Below are 22081 nucleotides of genomic sequence, written 5' to 3' on the forward strand. Positions count from 1 at the left end.
TCATAGGCGATACCTTCAGAAATACCCAATCGCCTACCTGAAACTCCAACGGTCGACGCCGTTTATCCGCGTATGACTTCTGTCGACTCTGGGCTGCCAACAGTCGCTCTCGAATAAGTTTTACCTTGTCCACGGCCTGCTGGACCATATCTGGGCCAATCAATTCTGACTCGCCAATATCAAACCAGCCAATCGGCGATCTGCATTTCCTGCCATATAGAGCCTCGTACGGAGCCATCTGGATGCTGGAATGGTAACTGTTATTATATGCAAACTCAATCAATGGCAAGTGATCATCCCAGCTGCCTCTGAAATCAATAACGCAGGCCCGCAACATATCCCCCAGCGTTTGTATAGTGCGCTCGGCCTGCCCGTCGCTCTGAGGATGAAATGCGGTGCTCAGACTCACCTGAGTCCCTAGTCCCTCCTGAAAAGATCTCCAGAAATGCGCCGTAAACTGGGCGCCTCTGTCAGAAATAATAGATATAGGAACTCCGTGCAGCTTCACAATCTCCTTAATATAGAGCCTGGCATAATCCTCGGCGGAATAGGTAGTCCTGACGGGAAGAAAATGGGCTGATTTCGTCAGCCTATCAACGACGACCCAGATGGAATCATACTTCCGTGGAGTGCGAGGCAATCCTGTAATGAAGTCCATATTAATAACCTCCCACTTCCAAGTCGGGATTTCCATCTCCTGCAACAGTCCACCCGGCTTCTGATGCTAAATCTTGACGTGCTGACAATTAGGACACTGGGCGACGAACTCTGCAATATCCCGCTTCATACCATCCCACCAGTATAAGCATCGAAGATCATGGTACATCTTCGTAGACCCAGGATGGACCGAATAGCGAGCATAATGTGCCTCGCTCATAACCTGTTGCCGAAGGCCTGCAATATCAGGTACACACAACCTGCCTCTGTATAACATAGTGCCGTCCGGTGAAAACTCGAACGGATTCCTCTCCTTATCATAGGTTGTGTCCCTGTACCGAGCTAAGACAGGATCCTCAAACTGATGCCGCTTAATATCGTCCCTGATAGATGACTCAGAAACCCCTCGAATAGAAATCCGTGTATCTCCAGAATCGGCCAGACGAACCCCGAGACTAGCCAACTGCTGGATATCACGGGCTATCTCTCTCCTGTCTGGCTGTAAATCGGCAAACTGCCCATAGACTTCCGACTGAACGCATCGGCAACAACATTAGCCTTACCCGGATGATACAGAATATCCACGTCATAATCTTTCAGAAGCTCCAACCACCTCCGCTGTCGCAAATTAAGCTCTCTCTGCCTGAAAATATATTGGAGATTCTTATGATCAGTATAGATATCCACATGAACGCCATATAAATAGTGTCTCCATATCTTCAGAGCATGAATCACCGCTGCGAGCTCCAGATCGTGGGTAGGATAATTCTTCTCATGCTTTTTGAGCTACCGGGAAGCATACGCTATAACTCTGCCGTGCTGCATCAATACACAGCCTAACCCCATGCCAGAAGCATCACAATAAATAACATACCCGTCCGGTCCCTCTGGAAGAGTCAGAACTGGGGCTGTAGTCAGCTTCTCCTTCAGCAACTGGAAGCTCCGTTCACAAGCGTCAGACCACTGGAACTTAGCTCCCTTCTGAGTCAGCCTTGTCAAAGGCGCTGAAATCGAAGCAAACTTCTCCACAAACCTCCTGTAATAACCTGCTAACCCCAGGAAACTGCGTACCTCTGTGGGCGTCGTAGGTCTGGGCCAATTCTTCACGGCCTCAATCTTCTGTGTGTCCACCCGGACACCATCAGCTGCAATAATATGCCCCAAGAAGGCCACTGAAGACAGCCAGAATTCGCACTTAGAAAATTTCGCATATAACTTCTGATGCCGGAGTACCCCTAATACCGATCTCAGATGATCTGCGTGCTCCGCCTCAGACCGAGAATAAACCAGGATATCATCAATGAATACAATTACAAACATATCCAAGAATGGCCTGAATACCCGGTTCATCAAATCCATGAATACTGCGGGAGCATTTGTCAGCCCAAAAGACATAACCCTGAACTCGTAATGCCCATATCGGGTCCGGAAAGCTGTCTTAGGGATATCGGCCTCTCGTACTCGCACCTGGTGGTAACCGGATCGAAGATCTATCTTCGAAAAACACTTAGCGCCCTGCAGCTGATCAAACAAATCATCAATCCTGGGGAGGGGGTATTTATTCTTTATAGTTACCTTATTCAGCTGCCGATAATCAATACACATACGCAGCGACCCGTCCTTCTTACGCACAAATAATACCGGGGCTCCCCAAGGCGAAGTACTAGGTCTGATGAAGCCCTTATCCAACAAATCTTTCAGCTGCTCCTTCAACTCCTTTAATTCTGCAGGCGCCATTCTATACGGAGGAATAGAGATAGGCTGAGTGTCTGGGAGTAAGTCAATAGAGAAATCTATCTCCCGCTCTGGAGGAAGACCTGGAAGCTCGTCGGGAAAAACATCTGGAAACTCATTAATCACGGGGACTGACTGAAGTGTCGGCGTCTCGGCGTCCAAGTCTTGCACCCGAACCAGATGATAGATATAACCCTTTCTGATCATTTTCTTTGCCTTAAGGTATGAAATAAACTTACCTTTCGGCGATGCTGTATTACCAGCCCAATTTATAACTGGCTCCCCGGGAAACTGGAAGCGAACTACCTTATTCTGGCAGTCAACACTAGCGTAACAGGAAGCTAGCCAATCCATACCCATAATAACATCAAATTCAGTCATATCTAACTCTACCAGATCTGCCTTAGTGTCACGGTCACAAACGATCACAGAACAGTCTTTATAAACCTGTTTCGCTACAACAAAATCCCCTATCGGTGTGGCTACCTCAAATGTCTCTATAGGTTCAGACATAATACCAATTTTACCGGCAACAAGAGGTGAAATATATGATAAAGTCGAACCTGGATCAATTAATGCATACACAGACCGAGAGAAGACCAATAAAGTACCTGTAACGACATTAGGAGATGCCTCCTGATCCTGGCGGCTGGTCAAAGCATAAATGCGGTTCGAAGGACCGCTAATACCAGAAGCTCCACCACGGCCTCTGCCGCGACCCGCTGGTGCCGAAATACCCTGCCCCGTAGGGCGCATAGTCACTGACGAAGATGAAGACCCAGCGGCTGATCCGGTAGGCTGCGCTGCACCACCCGAACTACCCTTATACGGGCAATCTCTCACAGAATGGCCCTGACGGCCACAAGAAAAGCATGCACCGGTGGCTCTATAGCACTCTCCCGTATGGTATCTGCCGCAAAAAGAACACTGAACCCTGGGTGGCCTCATCTGACCAGAACCCCTATCTGTCCGTGAACCTGAAGCCCTGGAGCTCTGGCCTGCTCCTGAATACCCTGGGCTCTCGAACCTGCGACCTGTAGGCTGGGGAGGCGCGCTCTGCGCCGGCTGAGATGAAAATCTGCTAGGCTGCTGCGGCTGTTGGGGCTGTCTGCCCCGAAAATCTCCAGATGACCTGGCCCTCTTGGGCTGTCTCCGATCCTGGCCCCTGTCAGGCTGGTGTCCTCCTCTGCCCCGATCCTCCATGCCCTGGGCATGGGCCTGGATACGGGCAATGTCCATACCGGGCTGAGCAGCCAATACTAAGCAGCTATCAACAAAATACCGATCCAGCCCCATAATATATCTGTGCATCCGGTCCGCCATAGTAGCCACCACAGTAGGTGCATATCGGGCCAAGGAATCAAACTCCAAACTGTAGTCCCGGATACTGCGGCCCTTCTGCCTCAATAATAAGAATCTATCAGATCTGGCTCGTCGCAACTCTGGGGGCAGAAAATGTCCAAGAAATGCCTGAGAAAAATCGCCCCAAACTGCTGGGGGAGCGCCGTCCCCTCTGGATAGCCCCCATGACTCGTACCAGTTTGCCGCCACATCATATAACCGGTACGAAGCTAACGCGACTGACTCTGTCTCGGAAGCATTAATCAAATCTAGAGTGCGTCGCATCTTCCTGATAAACTCCTCAGGATCCTCCTCGGGCTTCGTCCCGAAGAACTCTGGAGGACTACAAGTCAAAAACTCGCGGGCTCTCGAACTATCACGCCTGACTGCCCGGTCACCTCCCAGTCCATGCCCCTGAACCTGCCCTGCCACAAGTCTAGTCAGCAACTGGACTGCCTCCCTCATAGACTGATCCTCAGTGCCTGGTCGTGGAGCTGGAGGCTTAGGTACTGGAACTGCGGGATCTGGCGGTGGAGCCGCCCCCCGATCTGCAGCTACGGCTGCCCCTATCTCCCCCACGAGTGGCGGTGTAGAAGAACCCTCTGTCTGGGGCAAAGTCTCCGGAGCAATATATACCTGGGCCCTGGTAGTCCTCTGGACCCGGCTAGTCTCTCCTACGGCAACTGACTTGGCCTTTTGGGCCGCTGACGCCTTTTTTGGAGGCATATCTGCAAATATAGCCACTCGTTAGGAAGGGGTCATCCTGATAACACAGCTCTATCGCACGATCTAAGACAGAAAGAAGGGTAGTATCCTAAATGCCCTGTAGCCTCCTGTTTATAGGTGTGGTGCACAACACACCGATAAACAAGACTCTACTAGACACGGTCTGTGGACATTCCGAGGACGAACTGCTCTGATACCACTTTTGTCACGACCCAACCCCGTGGGCCGCGACCAGTGCCCTAGCTGGGCACCTATACGTACCCGATACCCAAATTAGCATATTATCAGAATAATATTATAATAATATTAGTGGATGCCACAGAATTTATCAGAAAAAGCAGACTTGGCACACATAGGCCGATAAGGCCATCATAGAACAAAGTATCCCAAACATATGTACAGAACCCACACAGATGTATCCACAGACCTCTACAGAACATATCATAATCATAAGACGGGACAGGGCCCCGTCATACCCTGAACAAAGTACATATCCAGATAGCAGTGACAGACTGTACCAAAAGATGGGCTCTGTAGAAGAGAGCGCCCCAAATAGCAGAAATAGGATCCTAAACGTGTGGATCAGCGAACCTGTCGTCAGTACCTGCGCGGCATGAAGACGCAGCCCCCGAAGAAAGGGGGTCAGTACGAAATATGTACTGAATATGTAAAGCGGAATCACAGAAGTCAAATCATAATGGTTACAGAAAATGAGTACAGAATCCAAAGTGTCAAATGCATATTTCCAAAACAGACAGAATGCGTACAGAAACATATGTCATATCATATCATATCCGGTCCCTGACACGGGACTCGGCAGACAGAATGTGGCCACCCTCCCGACGCTGGTGCCACTATACAGAGGAATCAGAAAAAGGGGCGTGGCCCCGTATCATATAATGTCATATCAAAATGGCCATACAGATCGGATCAGAATAGGCGGACATGGCACATCATAATCCACGGACCCATGTACGCGTATACCTGCCCCCTCACACCGGGACGCGGCGAACAATGCAGAGAATTACGCTTGACAACATATCCTGGCCCGGGCTCAGTGTGGGAAACATTGGGACATCCACGAGTGGAGTAGTGAGAGACTAATGCAATTTAAAAATATAATAAATGTTTTCAAAGACTCGATGAAGCGTATCGAAGACAAACAAATCCAATGGGGTCGGACGGAATCATAATAAATGTATTTCGGATATCATAATAAATTACAGAAGTATAACTTTCCCGAAGTCATTCCGAGTTTCAAAATAATTTATAATATTTAACAGAATATTTAAAATAATATTCGTTAAGCGATTAGTAGGGTAATTAAAACATTTCTTTCAAAAATCGCTTAAAAAGGAAGCTTTAACACATTAGGGGCAAAACCGTAAATAGCGGGCCCGCCTTGGGACAAACAAGGCGGCGGGCTCAAATTGTGCCCTCTAAGCATATAGTATCACCTAAAAAGGTTATACAAACATTCTATGATTTTCTGAATAATTTAGAGCAAAATTGCATAATTTCAGAAAAAAAAAAGCGTATCAAAATGGTTCAATTCTACTGAAGGAAAAACTGAAATTTTGTCTTGCGGATTCCGAGGGCCAAGAGGTCCTTCGAGGCCCGGATCCGACCCTAACACACTAGGGGCATGCCAAGGGAAGAATTGGGTTTACTTTACATACCTTTCACGCTCCTTAAGCCTTTCCAATCTCACTTCCCGTTTCGTCGAAAAACTGCAATTGGTCAAGTTTACCAATTGTGAATTATTAATGTCATTATTTCAACTTTAAGCATATTTGGCTACCGAAATTTCGGCAGCACTTCCCCTATACATATGACACCCCAAGAATTCAACTCGGCTATAAATCATCAACAACAACCCAAACGACAACAACAATATCAACAATGAACATTAAAAACACAAATATCCTTCAACTAGTCATTTTTCTCACAAGTTGACATAATCTTCAATTCAACCCAACTTTCAACTAAGATCAATAATTTCATATTCAACAACCATCATGATCATCACCATATAGTTCTAGAAACATTTCATATCGTTTTCCTTAAGATATACACTCGATATACATGATATACAATCTTCCGCCAAAATCATAACTTATGCAAAACATCAAATCTTTGGCATACAACTTCATAACAAGTTTCCAACTTCCAAATTCATCAACCATAATCATAATTCACATCTTAACAACTTCATTTCCATAATATCACAAAATTATTCTAAAGTGACATAATCATCTACATTCCAACTTCAACCAAAATTCATTCAACTTTCATTCTCAATATAATTTCCATCATAACCACAACTAGAATGCAACATAAAATTCAACTCATATATGTATACAACATATATACACCCATGGCTACATATATATATACATACCCACTTTGCAAACTTCCTTATTTCCATAATTTCTACTCATTTCCACATACCACAACATAAACAAACCTTCATAACATAAGAAAAAAGAATTGATTCTTACCTTTTTCTACAAACTTCTTCACTTGAACAAGTTGTCAACTTGAAGAAATAAGTGCTCCTTCTTCCAAAACAATTACACCAAGTTGTAGAGGACACTTAATTTAGTAGGAATTCAACAAGAAAATAATTTTAGAGGCAAGATTTTGAGGGGTGATTTTTCTATGGCCAAACCCGAAATGCCCTCTTTTTGTTCTTGTTTTTCCTCCTATTCTTTCTCTTGAAAGTTCTATGGAATTTGGATGATTAAGTGGTCTTTTATTCATTGACCACATGACTTAATTCCATGGGCTTGGATCCTTTTTATGGACCATGGCCGAATGGCTCCTCACTTGGGCCTGAATTTTTTTTTCATTTTTTTGGGCCAACTCGGTTGGTCCCGAGTTGGGCCTAGCCCACTGACCTTTCGACCTTAAAACGTTCATATCTCCTTGTACCGACGTTACCTGGGAACCCACGAACTATGGATGGAAAGCTAATTCAATTATCTACAACTTCTATTTCAAGGTATTTTCGAAATTTCAAACTTACAATACAGTTTTTGCCCCCCAAAGTCAGGTCACCCGAAAACATTTTCTTAAAAATATTCGTTTGGAGGGTTTCCACTTTAATTTGGTCCAAAGGTACTTCATGAGTTGTGTTTAACTTTACATATGTGATTCATATGACTTTTCAGATGTTCCAAAAAAAATCTCGGTATGTGGGCCCCACCCCAGCAGATGCTCCGAGGTTCAAAAATACGGGATATAACATTAAGTTTTATACTAACTGATAAATCAGATATCCATGATTTGGGGCTAATGGAAGAGGTAAGTGGCTGCTTTAGTTTTCGGTACTATTCATAAATGTAGATGTATTTAGCTAATGAGGAGAAAAAGAAAAAGACATGTATGCGTGTTGTTTTCTTTGTCACACCAACTTATTTTCTTCATTCTCCCTTATTTGAAATTGATTCCAAAAGCTTGTGCCCAATCTGGTAAAACATGTTACTCTGCACTGAATCAGGTGGCAGACATAATGGAAATGAAGGAGGTATGATCTTTCTCATGCTCTCTATTATTTAGATACATAGCTCCTTTATAATTAGTATGGAACTTTTCACGTTATTTTTTCAAACTAATGTAGAGAACAACGGACAGGAAAAACTATTGCACCTTTCAATATGTACTGACATCTCCAAATTTTTCTCGGGCAGCATTCACTACCATAGCAATTATAAAATTTGGCTGCATTTTCTCTTTTAGTGTTTTATGTTGCTGCATTTTGTTTCAGTTTTTTTCTTTTCTGCATTATAAATAGTTCTTTTTGCTGCTGAATTTTTCTTCTGCAGTCCCTGCTATTGAGTTTTTCATATTGCCATGTAAATGTTTAATTTTATGTCTCTGCCTTTGGTATCTGTTGTTGTTTTCTTCAAATCCAATATCTGGAATTAGCCAGAGCCTCAACTTTAGTGGTTTGTAGACCCGTGATGTCTCTTCACATTATAGTTCATCTTTTGACTCAATGTTTTTTAATTATTTCAGGTCATACAGCCAGATGTTCGATAATTCAGCGGGTGGAAGATTTAAATATGATGAAGAGTTGCCTAAATTATTTGAAGACTATTGTTTGATAGGATTGGTAATATGACATTAGCTATTTTGTTTTCTTTTTTGGTTGGCTATTTAGTTCAAAACAGTATAAAGTTTATTTTAAATTGTCACGGCGTTAATATTTTGGGTTAGTATTTCCTTTTGTTTGTTGAGATTTAATGAGATATATTATGTTTTGATGAATTAATAGTAATATATTTTGTTTCTTAGATCATTTTCTGGACGAACGTAGTAGCCATTATTAATGGCACTAAACTATTGCCATTAAAGCTTGTGACTTTTAGCGCAAATTTAATTGAACGTATTGTCTATAAAAATGGATGCTAAAAGGGCAAATCAATACGTTTCCACAAGGGATATTGTCACTATTATAATTGCCGTGAAATAATTTCCATTAAAAATATTGACTTTTAGTGGAAATTTAATTGAATTTACTTCCCATTAAAAATGGATGTTAAAAGGGCGGATTATGATATTTTCAAAAGGGATATTGTAGCCATTCTAATTGCCGTTAAAACTAATGACTTTTAGGGGAAATTTAATCAAATTTACTGGCTATAAAAATGGATGCTAAAAGAGCATAATTAGCCATTTTTGGATTAGATTTAGCCGCCAAACAAATTACTGCAAACAATTGCCATTAAAACTAATGGGTTTTAGCGGCAATAAACTAGACTTTTTACCAGCTTTCGTGAGAATGGCCGCAAAAAGCTTTAGCGACCCCCGAATTGCCGGCTAAAGACTAATGGCTGGTAAAGGATATAGCGGCAATAACAATTGCCACTAAAGCCCTTTTTTGTAGTAGTGTGTTTTCGAAGACTTGGTCATTGTTCTGGAAAATAGCAAGGTTTAAAGGTTTGGTATGAAGGTTTGAAGGTATGAAAAGATCTGTTGAAGATTTGAAGTTGGGAATATGAATTTATGAACTTATGAACGTATAAAGGCATGCGTATGCAAAGGCACGGTGGTAAAAGTTTGGAGTAAAATTTCTGAAAGTAAAAAGTGAAAGGAGAAATTTGGCTTTTATAGAGAAGGGCCGAGACGGTTGACATTCTGTAACCGACTTCTCGCCCAACCAGGACATGACGCGTGGCTAGTGTCAGAGCGACGTGACGGATAGGACTCTGATCTTATCCGTTTATATAAAACTTACAGGGGAAGGAACCGGACATGCTTCCGCTTCTCATCGCCTCGTGCTATCTAGCCACGGTGATAGTTTTTCAACCGTGACCAAGAGTGAACAGGTATCGGTCATTGCCAGTTATGGCATGGACGAACTAGGAACACCGAAATGGAACGAGGAACAGATGAGCATGGGGAGTCATTAACAAGATATTTTGATCTTTCTTGCGTTACTTCAAAACTCACAAGTCAAAATAACCATGGGTCTAGCATTGCAAAAACATAAACGAGGGTAAAAGTTCAAACGGAAGACAGAAGCCGTATACATCCAACAGAGCCCGGTATCAGACCGGTCAACGGAGTTCTATTAATTTGCTTCATATAACAAGTTCTCGATTTTCTCAGATACATCAGTCCAACAAAAGAAAAAAGTCCTAATCTACGGCCCTAAACTCGAAACAAAAGGGAATCCCAAGCCGATATAGTGGGCCAAAGGTTGAGAACTTCGGCCTATACCTTAGGGCCCTAAAACAGTATGGAGCATCGACTATACGATCCCGGGACTGTCCTCGGGAGCAGTCAAACCGGGGATATTTGGGTTCAGCAGGTCTTCCTCATCAAGAACTACCGTCGACGGTGGTCCGCCACGGGATATCTCCCGTCAAGTCTCCATGATATGGTGCGTTCTAACCTGAGAACCAATCCCTGAAGGAATGGCCGACGTGCTTGTAGTAACATGTCGGCTGGGGGTCCTCGCCGATACAGATGACGCTTTTCTTTCCCGAACGGAATCCTCAGTGCCCTCTTCGACAATGGTTTTTCCTTTTGAGGATCTTTTTGTTGGGAGTCCTGAAAATTGAAGAATTTGGGTTAACTATACAGAAAGATATAAAATACCACAAACAGACTGAACATTACCATGGTTTTTTCCCTTCCACCCTTCGGGTGCCATTCTCCTCCAAGAACGGCCTGAGTTGCAAGAGGCTCTTAGAAGTACGACTACCCATTCAAAGATAGTGATGACAAGCTCAGGTTCGATCGGATTCGGGGTAGGGTTCCATATCTTCTGAAAATTTGCGGATAAAGGACGGTGAAGTTGGGCCGTGTGTATCATCACGAACCGATGTAGCCATCTCCGGTCATAATCATCTTCCAGATCAATGAGGCCTCGAGTTCCTCGAGGAAGCAGATGAACTATCCCCTCTCGGATTACCCGGGGTACATATATATGTAACAAATGATCGAGGGTGAACGGAACCCCGGCTAGATTAGCCAATATTTCTAAGCAATACATAAGCCTCCAAATTTGTGGGGCGATTTGGCCAATACAAATTTGATATTGGCAACAAAAATCCTCGATCACTCGAGGAATGGGAAGAGAAAACCTGATGGCGAAAGGATAGGTATAAGTCATCGAATAACCGGCTACGTGATGATTGATCCTCATCCCTCTTTCAACAGGGCGGACATCGACATCCGCACCATGGTTGCAATCCTCCCAAATCATGAGGATGGTAGCCTCGTTGATGAGGGATTCGAATTTGTCCACGGGGTCGAGATGGAAAGATATTTTGCAATCATTCTCGTATCTGAAGCCGACTGGAAGGATATCCGCAGTAAGTGATTTTAGTTCCTTTACAGAACCAGTGGCCCTCATCGCGGACAGAGGCGGTGAATGTGGTGGAGACGCAGAATGATCCTCGTCTTGAGTTAATAGTGGTAGAGAAGCCGTGGCTAGGATTAACACGTGATGTCGAGCAGAGGAAGATAAAGTTTTAAGGAAAAAGATTCAGAACTTAAGGTATACGGAACTTGGCAGAAGCAAACAAACGATATTCAAGAGAAAATAAGGTTTAGGGTTTAGATTCAAAGTGCATGGCAAGGAGAAGACTTATGGGCCTTATATAGGAGGAGGATGTAAAAAGTTTTTGAGGGATTCAAGGATTCTGACGACGGGCGGATTCCCAAGAATGATTTGGCAGCTGAAATAATGATGGAATGGATTCCCAAGAAAGATTAGGCGGCTGAAGTAATTATGAAACTAACATCAGACAGAATGCAAGTATTTGAAGGGAACGACCTTTTCTGGGCAGATAAGCATGGCTTACTCGGTTCTATCCGGATCCATTTTCCGCAGTCAATACTTGCCCTCGGAAAATGGGGGGACTATCTGTATACGGGTAAAACCGAGGACAGGGATATCCTCGATTTCCCGACATAGGAATTGAGTTCGGTTCAGTCAGCCCTGGGTTGTTCAATTCGGCTGGGGTCGGACACCAAGGTATGATGAGAAGGCAGTTGATCACCATAATGGGAAGGCCGAAATATCCGCCACCAGCTAGATATTCCGGCACCAATCTCGCCTATCAGATAACAGAAGATTGCATGCCTTGTTTAGACTTGTACTAGGGTTAGGACTCCTCTACTATATAAAGAGGAGGACCCCCTTTAGTTTCAGCAGTTTTCCTTATACGCGCATAAGTACAATACAATTGTTAGCAAAGGGTTCTGTCGCCTTTCTAAGTATTTCACTATTGTTCATTACCCAGCCATTGTGGTTCGATCTCGGTCCCCAGGAACTGGGGCCGCTCATTATCCATTGTGATCAGATCTTTCACATTTGTATTTACTTTATTGTTTGTCACATAATAACTCAATCGCATTAAACCAAACCGCATATCCTTAGCACCGCGTACAAATTTAATTGTTATCCATTTTTAGGGTAAACACATATGATGCCAAGTCGTGTACTTGTATGGGTCCCATGTTAAGACTCCATGTGCAGCATGTAGAAGTTTACACGGTGGAGCACTGTCACATCACAATAGCGCTAAATTTCCGTAGCACCTGGGGATGTTTTTGCCTGAAGGACAAGTTGAAAGGGGGATGTAATTTCATTTTTTTGGGCAATTGATAGTATTGTTAATCTCTCGTTCCAAGCTACTGCAATCACCCTATGACTAATGTAGGGCAGTGCATTTTAAAGAACTGTTTTGGAAGATGAAACTCTTCTCTTGGTCTAAGTTTCGCATAGGCTGGGTGGTCGGGTGGCTCGGAGAGCATTTACAAATTCCAAATAAATTTTTGTCAGGAAAAACTAAACTGTTTGAGTTGGTCAAGTGAGAGGGAAGATTTTGTACCACCACTATTTGTCTTTCTGTATACATATGAGAATTTTAGCAATTAATTTACCCTCCTCTACTACTGCATAATGGGGAGGCCAGAATACCATATGTCGTGTTTTGTTATCATTTCTTTTTCTTGTCTATCCTCACATTTGTATCTTTTTGAGTTAGGGTAATATGATCTCCCTAGATCTCTGCCCTCTGGAGCATTGTGCCTTATCATGTTTCTTCTAATAGTTAACTAGAGCTCCTCATACGACCTTAATTGGAACAACACAGAGACTTGGTTGGTCCCCTTCTAGAGTTGACTCTTGATTGAGAAAAAAACTAGGCACCTTTTTTTTTTTTTTTTTTTTTTTTTTTTTTGATCGGTGAAGGGTAACTTTGTATTAGTAATAATAAAACCAGAAAAAAGAGATTGTGTAATGTGCAAATGAAGTCCATCATGGTATCATGTACAGCAGCCATGTTTACCAAAAAAACTAAGTAAAAAGTCACATTTATGGTTGATATTGATAACTGAGTCCTTTCAATCTTCAAACACCCTAACCCTATGATTCCTTTGTTTCGAATTTTCAGTACACCATCATACTGCAGCTGGTATACTATACCAAATGAAGCTTGAAGCCCTTTGTAAACTTATTGTGTGCCAGCCTTGCATATGTATTGATATGAGCATACAGAAAAAACTTGGCATTTTTTCTGTATCTATTTCCCCAATCAGGTTCCAAGTGAGACACCAAAAGAAAGGGAGCATACTGTAGGACACTAGCTAGCATTTTCTTGGGCTCACTCAAATCCCCCCTGCTTAAGTTTAACTAACGGAGAAGCGGCATGACTGTTTTCTTTTCTTTCTGATGGATTGGTTGCTAGGAGCAAACATTTTCGAAGTATGAAGACAAAAGTGTTTTTGTGCATAACCTGCTTTCTGCTCTGTGCTATTATGTTCAGCTTTATTCTTCTTCTTGAACCCCTCTTCATAAGATCTTTAGAATTTTCTCTCCTCAATTTCTATTAATAGTCTGATTTTCATATTGCAGGACCTCTATATCCATATTGGTTGGCCTTTATACAGAAAATATGGTCATGCTTTCGAGGTGAGAATTGGTATTATTGTATCCCGTATTTTTGAACGTCGGATTATTTGCTGAGATGGGACCCACACATCGAGATTTTTTTGGGACATCTGAAAATTCATATGAATCACATATGAGAAGTTAAACACAACTCAAGAAGGACCCTTGGGCCAAATCAAAGTGGAAGTCCTCCAAACGAATATTTTAAGAAAACGTTTTCGGGTGATCTGACTTCAAGGGGAAAAAACGGTATTATAAGTTTGGAATTTGGAAAAGTACCAAGCACTAGAAGTTGTAGATAATTGAATTAGCTTTCCAACCATAGGTCGTGGGTCCCCAGGTGACGTCGGTACAAGGAGATATGAACGTTTTAAGGTCGAAAGGGCAGTGGGCTAGGCCCAACTCGGGACCAAACCGAGTTGGCCCAAAAAAATCAAAACAAATAATAAGGCCCAAATTTGTGAGGCCCAACCGGCCATGGTTATGGCCCAAGCCCATATTACATAAAATTTGGTCAATAAATAAGATGACTAAGTCATCTTTATCACACAACCTCTAGAATATTCAAGAAGTTGAAGAACAAGAAAGAGAAGGAGAAAAGTTGAAGGCCATTTCGGCCAAGATCAAATTTCCAAGGAACAATTGATCATAAATTCTTCAAAAATCATTTTCTACCAAGTAAAGGGTGATTAACAAGGTGGAGTGGTTGTTGGAGCAAGAAAAATTCAAAATCATACAAATTGTCAAGTTGTAGTCAAGTGAGAAGTTGAAGAAGAAAGGTGAGTTTTGATCTTGTTTTATGTGTTATATATGGTTTATATGTGTTGTAGTATGCTAAAATGGATGAAATTCATGAAGGAGAGAAATATAGTACATGGCCGTGTGTATGTATATATGTGTAGGAGTCATGCTTCAATTATTTTAATTAGTGTTTGGTTGTTATTGTTGTGAATGATATGTGGAAAATGGAAGTTGAATGAATTTTGAGAAGTTGTAGTGTGTATGTTGGTGTTGGCCGTGTGGTTATGGTGAAAAAATGGAAGAGAATGAGTTAATTTTATTTAGTATGATGTTGTTGGAATATAGATTATGAGGTTGTTATTGTTTTCATTAAAGTTAGAAAGTTTTTGGAAGAAGTAGTAAGTTGATTGAATATGGAAGTTGTTAGTATTGTTGTTGTTGGAATTGTGGTTGATATTTTGGCCGGGTTTGAATTCCCGGGATTGTTGTTGATTGAAATTAGCCAAGTTGAACTTGGTGGGATGGAGTATTTATAGGGGAAGTGCTGCCGAAATTTCGGTAGCCAAATGTTTCCTTAAGAATTCAACTCTAAGTACCCTAATAAGAGTTTTGGTAAACATGACCAATTTGCAGATTTTGACGAGATTGCAACGTGAATTTGGAATAGCAAAAGGAGCGGAAAGAGGTATGTAAGGCTTCACTCTTCTTTCTATGGCATGTCTTAGATGTAATAAGTCGGGTACGAGTCTCGGGGACAACCCTAGCCCCCGGAATCCGCACCTAAAGTTTTCCACTTTTTGCTCAATAGAATTGAACTAGAAAATGTGCAAATGATGGAAAGACCTCTTAAACCCTTAGAACTTGCATAAGTGGGACCCGATTGCCCTAGGACCCTCACAAGTAATGACATGACACGTAATATATGTAAATCATATACGTCACCCCATCCGGCCCGAGGTGGGCCCGCTACTCTCGGAGTTTTCCTTACAGTCTTGCTTGACTTACTTGAAGTGAATCCAAAGGGAACCTTTGATCCCGATTTCGATACCAAATGATAAATACTATGACTCCTCTAACGAGGGCACTTCCATGACGATAATGATAACAATGATGTTAGATAAGAGAATATGCCTATGATACGTACTACCGGAACGACTCTATGACTAAGATGACTAAGCTAAGTATCTTATGTAAACATGAAAATGATAAACTAATTTTTGAATCTTATTTATATTTCCTAGCTATGACTTTATTTTCTAAAAGATTTCAAAGTCTATGAACTGTCATCTATGATGCCCCGATTTCATTCTACGTTTACTTTAATATTATTCCACGTTGGTAGTGTCACCTTAAAATACTCGTTCCTTCAAGGTGAGACAAAGAGATCACGAGTATTCTATAATATAATTGGAGGTCACCGACCTTACGTCACTCCGATGACTACATGATTCTTCTTTGGGCTTTCCTGCGTGCCTATGAGACATATGTATATAGGATACGTAAATGCATATAAGACATGTAAATGTATGTAAGATATGTGTATATATTTTTTTAAAACATGCACATGACGAAAGAGCTAGAGCGCTATAGACGCTGATGTACCTACACGACACACGTATATGTATATGATAAAAGAGCTAGAGCGCTATAGATGCTGATATATGTACATGATATATGCATGTGTATACGGGGAAAATGGAGGTAAGGGCAGAGCGTTATGAACGCATATCCACCTGATCAGTTGGCATTACATGATATGATATCGTCCCGGACGCGGGATGTGTATATTTATGGTTAAATGGATCGGCTGCCGACGCCTCGGCAATATGAGATGTCCTATTTTATATGTATATGTATATGAACAAGGAAAGATTCTTAAAGGAAAGCTAAGTACGCATAGCACCTGCCAAGGTCATATATATATACAGGTTATGTTTCTATCCCAGGACATGTGTTGTAACTCTCTTATGTCATTATACATGATTCATATTTTCTGTATATTACTATTCATGCCTTACATACTCGGTACACTATTCGTACTAACGTCCCTTCTTGTGGACGCTGCGTTTCATGCCGCGCAGGTCAGCAGACAGGCAGATTTGATCCTTAGAAGCTCTACCAGCAGTGTTGACAGTGCTCCAGTTATTCCGGAGCCTCACTTCCTTGGTACTATTTTGTGTATATATATTCGGGCATGGCAGTACTCAGCCCTTTCTATATATAAGTGTACTACGTCTAGAGGCTCGTAGACAGTTATGTACAGTCAGTTAAGTACAGTTAGATATATGGTGTTTTGGCATGTTAATGTTGATGTATAAGTGATAACGAAGTTTATTAGTCTATGTTCAGAATGACGCCGCTAATGTTAATGTTCAAAAAAAACAATGGCTCTGTTTACATGGCTTGCTAAGAGGTAAAGGTAAAACGATAGGCAAGGGATGCTCGGTACAAGTATCGGGTACTCGTCACGGCCCCTAGACGGGTCGTGACAGGTATCCACTACAAAACAAGGTGCAATTAGCGGAGGATAAAAAAGCAATTTGCGGAGGTTATGTTGTCACGGAGGTTCACCAAACCTCCGCAGTTGACGCCGCCACAATCAATTTGCGGCAGATTACTGCGGGGGTTTTCCCAACCTCCATGACAGCAAATAGCGGAGGTTGTAAACCTCCGCAAATTGCATTTTTAACCTCTGCAATTAACTTTCAGCCTATAGAACGTTTTGGGTGCAACAGAGGTTACAAACCCCCGCAATTTACTTCTATTGTTTGGGTTTTAACCCCCACCGCTTAAAATATATTATAGAATTAATATATATATATATATATATATATATATATATATATATATATATATATATTACTTGAAACAACCTTTCGAAATAGCATAGTAAACAACATGTACTCTTGCTGAAACAGAACATCAAAACCAAGATCTCGAAATAGTATGGATCAACACCAAAATACTATATCAACATTCCATTAACTACACAAAATACTAACATAAGTAAATGTCATCACCCAAATTGTCACAAATCCACTTAAGTCAGCTAATCATATTAAACACAACTAAGGATTACATAGTTGGGAGTTTAACCCAGCAGTCACGTTACATTGCAAAAGACTAGTAGCAGAAGCTAAAACTTAAGTAGCAGCAGTAGCACTATTTACATTAGCAAAGTAGACAGGTGTTGTAGTTGAACAAAAGAAGTTAATATCCCAGGGACTGTCTTTTCGTAGGAATGTAGTTCCTAGTTTATCAGCAGTAAGTATGTCCACTGCATTTGTTAGTGGTTCTGCAAAAACATGCAGTGAAACCCTATTAGTACCAGTTGTTGCCATTCCTATCCGCTAAACTATTCTGCTCCGATGGATTGTTTGATCGAAGGACTATTCAGCAGGATGATCAAGTGCCTGCAATTATTGACCAAAGACGCATGTAAATTGCTAACTGCATGTAACATTTGTACTACCCGTGCTGAATGAGTTTCAATTTCAAGAGATCTAAAATGATATTGATAAGCAACAATTAACCTTTGCAGGCTTACTAGAGCTAGAAATCTTCTTGCATCCATGGGTCCGCTAGCTGTCAGCTGCGTCACTTAGCTGCAAAAAAAAAAGAGCGATTTGTGAATACATTACCAAGATGTGATCATTAGCAGTCAAAAGAACACACTCCAAATTGTAACTTGCAAATAATGAACTCTTTTCTTCTTTATATCACCCATAAAGATAGTTGACAAAAGACATCAAGCGAATGGCAACAAGGATAACAAGGATGCCCGACATGTCAAAACGTATGAGGTGTCCTTGAAGGATAACAACAACAACAACAACCCAGTGAAATCCCACAACGTGGGGTCTGGGGAGGGTAGAGTGTACGCAGACCTTACTCCTACCAAGGTAGGACGGTTGTTTTATCCTTGAAGGATAAAACGTACATAATCAAAAAAAATTGAGTCAACATTATACCAACATGAAAACAATATCCATCAAATGCATTAAAGATCTTAAACTAATTACACCTGCAAAGAACATTAGGAAAGGAAGTAAACTAGATTGTACCTGCATAATCTACACATGATCTAATAGCCGAGAACTAAGCTACTTACACCAAACTTACTTTGAACAAAAGGGAACTGGAAAGAGTCATACTACTAATGTTTCAGCCAAACACCCTAAGAAAAAAGAAAAGCTGCATTGAACTAAACATGTGCATCCATACACACAACCCCATACAAAGGAAAAGAAAACAGAATGCAAGCAATGTATATTTAAACTACATGGAGATTAATATTAGCAATAATGAACAACAAAGCAAATAGAAAAAGAAAAAAAGAGGATTTCACTACCAACTGTATGGTTGAGGTTTAAGTAGACAAACGTAGTTTTAGAGAACTAAAATACACGAAAACGAAAATGTATTTACAGCCTATTAGAATTTGGTCTCAACTAGTATTTGGTCTTCCTTCCCTAGTCTCAAGTCTAAAGTCTCAAAACGGACCAATCATTGATGAAATGGACTTTTTTGCTGATTAAAAAGATGGTAATTCTGAGGAAACAACAGCCAATACTGCCAATGACACTGAGAGGAAAGAATCCAACACCCCTCCTCCTGAATTGGATTTTTAACATTAATGTAAGCTTACCTAAATTAGCAATTTTAACATCTTCTCACTGCAAACACTTATAGTGATCAGTCTTTAGTGGAAGATGGCTTATCCCCTAATAATGGTGAAAATCGAAAGCGAGAAGAAGAAGAAGAAGAAGAAGAATAAGAATTCATGAGCAATAAATAACAAGGTGACATCATTTACCATTTCAGCCCTTCTTCTAGAGTTCGGCTTTGAGCCACCCGTGTGTGGAACTGTTTGCTTTTTTCGATTTTCGGCATTTCTTTTACACATTTTCTAACAAGATACATTAAAGTAAATTATAAGCGAATAATCACATATTTATTCTTTTCAGTGTGAGTTTTTAGAAAAATACCTGAGTATCATTTCTCAAACGGTAGTTCACATAAGAAGCCCACTGATCCCGAGTTATACCTTCTGGAACATTATTCCTGATTTCATCTTTGGTCTTAAGTGGGTCTTTGAACTCATTCCACAAGGCCTGCCTATTTCTAGCCCACTTCTTTTCAATAGAGTGATAAGCATATAACCATGCAACATCCTCAATTGTCATAAAATGAAAGTGGGGCTTTGAAAATAAAATTGGTTAATTTACCTTTTACATACAAATATAAAGTCGAAAGATATAAAATAAAGATATGGTTGTAACATTATAGAGCTTATAACTTTGTAATGTTATCAAAGCAGTCGTTGAAATATGATTCGGGCATATCCGGCCATTTATAAAAGCTAATTGGAAATATGGAACAGTCACTTTCTAAAATACCACAAAAGCCTGCGAGAACGACTTGTGCTTCGTCTATTGGATCCAGAAAATCAAATGGAACCACAATACATTCCCCCCGAGGTAAATTTAACACTTCTGTTTTCTTCACTTTGAGCTTTTTGGTATTTCCTTGTGAATCTTTAATTGAAAAGAACATAAACAAAAAGCACCTGAACCACGGCGTAAGTTAATAAGCATCCATATTTGAAAAGAAAGCATAAGGTAAAAATAGCTAATGAAACCAAATAGGTAAAAGTAAAGTGTTTACTGCATTAACCAATAGACTTACTTCTCATTCTCAATTCAAAACTAGTTTGGAATGACTATATGACTCCACGGTAACTGTTCCGTTCCATTACGGCTCCTTTCATTCGAATTCTAAGTGATTTGACCGTTGAAGCAAACTAAGATTTCTCAAAATTAAAGGTTCTCAAAATCTCACGTTCCTAAACCAACATGTAAGTCTCTAACCAGACTAAAAACTTCTTTTCTGTGCAGTGATGCATATTTTTATTTGTTCTTAATCTTTATAGAATATGATCAATCACGACCTACATACGCGGATAGGTGGTTTTGGCCATCTCTCACATGTTCTGTTGAACTTCCATGATCAGTTCCCTATTTCAATTAAACTACTTTCATGTTTCTAAGCTACTTTCATGAGCAGGTCTAACCTATCCTCTACAAGCTATACATTACTGAAGCAATAATGTATAGCAAGATTTCCTTCAAAAATAAACTAACATTGAAGCAAATTATAGAGAGACTCTAACCTACGAAGAAGAGAACAATATAAATCAACACAGAAAATTAAACAATACCTAAAATACGAAATCGAACAATACCTAAAATGCGAAATCGAACAATACCTATGTGAAAAGATGAAGTAAATCGAAGCTTAAAATACGAACATAAAGCTTCGTTCTAGATTTCGAATTAAATTGAAGAAGAAAACTAAAATCGAAGTAGAATCTAAACATAAAGCTAAAATCAAAGTAAATACAAACATAAAGCTTCGTTTAAAATCGAAGTAAATCGATTCGTAAAAATCGAAGCACAAAACTAAAATCAAAGCAGAAAATTAAAATCGAAGCATGAAAAATTCGAACAAATTTCAAAAATGTGAAAATCATGCAATTGAATGAATTTTGTGTGAATTTAACAAAATTCACACTAACATTTCAAATAAACAGAGAAAACCACACAAAATTCACACAAAAATTTCAATTATGAGAAAATTAAATTAGAATGAAGGATGAAAATTTAAGTTAATGTTTTCACATGAACAAAACACACGAAAAAAAGAGGAAAATCAACAATCAACAGTTAAAAATAAATCTTCTCTTTCCTAAACTTCAAAATCTCAAATATCAAACTTCAAAAAACCCTTAAATTTCATCACAGTAATACCAAAATTAATGAATAATGAAGGTAATTACGAACCTTAAGACCAAAAAGTCAATGATATTATCCATTTGAAGCAGCAATCTCTACATATTTGAAGAAAAGGACTGTAGTGAGAAAAGGAAAAATGAATAGGGTTATTGCTATTCTTTGGTTTTCATTTGAATCTTAGTGAAGAGAAAAGGAAAAATGAATTGGGTAAACGCAGCAGAGAGAGAATTGGGTTAAGTTTCCGGGAAGAATATGACAAAAAAGTCTCCTGGTTAGAAATGGTAACAAGTTTGATCAGCTTGTATTTAAAATGTGGTTAACTTAAGTTGAGACTGAATTATAATTTTTAAAACTTATAATCTTTTATAAAATACATAAAAGTCCATACACATTATATAACTTCTTCCAACCCACACACATTATACAAAAACTTCTTTCAACCCATTTCCCCCCACGAACCCAACTACTTCTTCATTTTATTTCAAAAAAAAAAAGGCAGTTCCTCAAGCGGTAAAAAACCGACGACTCGCGACCACCATTGTTGCTGCTGCTCGTTCCTCTCTCTCCATTGCTGTTGCTTCTCTATTCATTCTCAGGTAAACTTTTTATTTCACTAGGTTCAAAAGTTAGGGTTTTGAAATCAGAGTGTGAAAATGATGATTTTGGTTAGAGAAGA

The 22081-nt window shown here is 40.4% G+C and overlaps 1 long non-coding RNA gene across 1 annotated transcript; it reads right to left on the reverse strand.

The window, feature by feature from the left end:
* Positions 1-18226: 18226 nt before the first annotated feature.
* Positions 18227-21660, reverse strand: LOC132609004 (uncharacterized). The gene is made up of 3 exons (XR_009570640.1): positions 21454-21660; positions 19600-20180; positions 18227-19520 (listed from the first exon to the last, which is right to left on the reverse strand). It is a non-coding gene; the product is annotated as an uncharacterized LOC132609004 (long non-coding RNA).
* Between the last annotated feature and the right edge of the window lie 421 nt (positions 21661-22081).

Source organism: Lycium barbarum, chromosome 9, assembly GCF_019175385.1.
Source record: "Lycium barbarum isolate Lr01 chromosome 9, ASM1917538v2, whole genome shotgun sequence".
Classification (NCBI taxonomy): domain Eukaryota; kingdom Viridiplantae; phylum Streptophyta; class Magnoliopsida; order Solanales; family Solanaceae; genus Lycium; species Lycium barbarum.